This window comes from Penaeus vannamei, chromosome 23, assembly GCF_042767895.1.
Source record: "Penaeus vannamei isolate JL-2024 chromosome 23, ASM4276789v1, whole genome shotgun sequence".
NCBI classification, from domain to species: Eukaryota; Metazoa; Arthropoda; class Malacostraca; order Decapoda; family Penaeidae; genus Penaeus; species Penaeus vannamei.
The window spans coordinates 15,827,643-15,830,142 of NC_091571.1; positions in this window are offsets into that span (position 1 = coordinate 15,827,643).

Sequence of the window (2,500 nt, forward strand, 5' to 3'; positions counted from 1 at the left end):
GGCGATAAACATTTATCGAGTTGCCAGATGCATTCCTCCTACTTCTGATATTTCATGCTTATTCGTACTTAAGTTGGATATCTTTAATACAGTACAACCCACCATAAGATATCAAAACCCTTCTAGGATATCTTATTCCAAAATACTGTGTACCTGTCAAAAAATAATAAGCAAACCAGCTAGCCGTCAACCACAGCCATTCCCAATATGTCATAAAAATGGGTGGACGTTAGTGGCCTGTCTCGCCTCCAATCATAAGACAGCGCGTCAACCGACACCTTAATTACCACTGGAAAGGATGGCACTACTTTACGATGTCGGAGAGGCGGTCAGAGCGACGGACGTAATATAGAAAATTACCCTAATAATATAATCCACAGTGAAAATAACCAAGGTTATTCACATGACTTTCCATTGCATATATTTGGGGTGGGGGTGGGGGGTGGCGGCCGCCCCCAACCCCCGCCGAGGAAACAAAATATCCACCACATATTCACGGCAGGATAGAGCGCACACGAACTAGTTGCGGAGCCGATAAACCCTACCATTACCTAGGATTTTTAAGGTACTAACGTAATTCCACACTCGGTCATCGCGGCGGCTATGGCGGAGTACTGAACGCGGCAATTATTTCGGTCAGGAATTCGAAAATCGTGATTCCAGGGGACGGGAAACTCCACCTTGAGGCCATCGGTGTAGCATCGAGAGAGGCGCAAAACCCGCCGACGAGGGCGCTCTTCTGTTCATGGTATACCCTGTTCATCCTTACTATACTATAATAGTCTCTGTATACAATGCTGACTATGTCAAGGTTTGTATGCTGATTCAGTGGGAATGTTACGAGGTAATTGTAATACGTCCGCCGGTCCGAGATCGACGATAATTGTGTAACGCTCTAGCCTGCCGGGAATACATGGTGGAGGTTTCTGTTTCTCGGCGGGGATTGGAGGGCGGCAGCCCCCCCCCCTCCCCTCAAGGGGGAAAGTCATGTAAATAACCATGGTTATTTTCACAGTGTGTTATATTATTAGTGTTATTTAAACCCGCATTTTCCCTGGAACCTTCCATGCCTTTCCTCGCTATCGGGGCCAAGTTTGTCGCTAACGGGGGTCGATATCGGAGAGGCAAAGATAATATAGAAAATTATCATATATATATATATATATATATATATATATATATATATATATATATATATATATATATATATATATATATGCACGCACTCGCACACACACACACACACGCACACACACACACACGCACACACACACACACACGCACACACACACACACACACACACACACACACACACACACACACACACACAAGGAGACACAAATAAGTGTGGGATTCATGTCGAACAAATTTCAATTAGAACTAGAAGCACCCACAGAGGGCATACCTCCGCCAAGGCAATAGAGTCAATGATGCGATAAAAATATTTACGCTTGAAAAATTACATCAAAATCACCTCTTTCTCAAGTACACAGGTGACGTCCGTGTTTCCCTATCTCGCAATGCTAATGAATCCTTTAGTCTCATGATCTGGATCACCACCAAAATTTAATGGCATCTAAATTGAGCTAAGTCACACCTCTCTCTCTCTCTCTCTCTCTCTCTCTCTCTCTCTCTCTCTCTCTCTCTCTCTCTCTCTCTCTCTATATATATATATATATATATATATATATATATATATATATATATATATATATATATATATATATATTTACTCCCGATTCCTTGCACGGACCGTCCGAAATTTTACTTGGGCGAAACCGGCAGAACTTTTGAAAAAAAAAAAAAAAAGAACATAGCCGTGATGTCAGATACGCCAGAGAATCTAATGTTTGTTTTATTCATTTCCGTGACGAAGGACATCAGTTAAATTGGAAAGACGCTAAAGTCATTCCTAGATCGTCCAGTTCATACAAGAGAAAAATAATTGAAGCCCTCGTTAGAAAATTGCCTTGAGTCCTGACCAATGGGGATTAGATGATCTTACCTCATCACTTGTTAGCAAAGCCTTCCCCAGACTCTTCGACCTTAAACGTCCTCCAGATACCTGATACAGATCTTGTTCATTCTGTCTCTACCACCATATAAACATGTCAACATTCTCTTCTTGTATCCATTTCGGGTTTTGTCCAAAGAGGAACTCGTGAAGAATTTATTTTCAGTTCTCATTGTGGCTATTTCCATTTTCATTTTTTGTACACGTTACTGTATTTGTGCTTGTGTTCATATATATATATATATATATATATATATATATATATATATATATATATATATATATATATATATATATATATATATATATATATATATATATATATATCTGTGTGTGTGTGTGTGTGTAAAGATTTAGAGAGAGACGTGAGAGTTTGTATGGTTCTTCGGACGGTCGGCTCCCTCAAAGAAGCCCGAGTTGATTCTCCCGCCGGAGAGGAAGCCGGGGCCGCGCGCCGATATTTGCCCTTCCGACGGCCCCCTTCC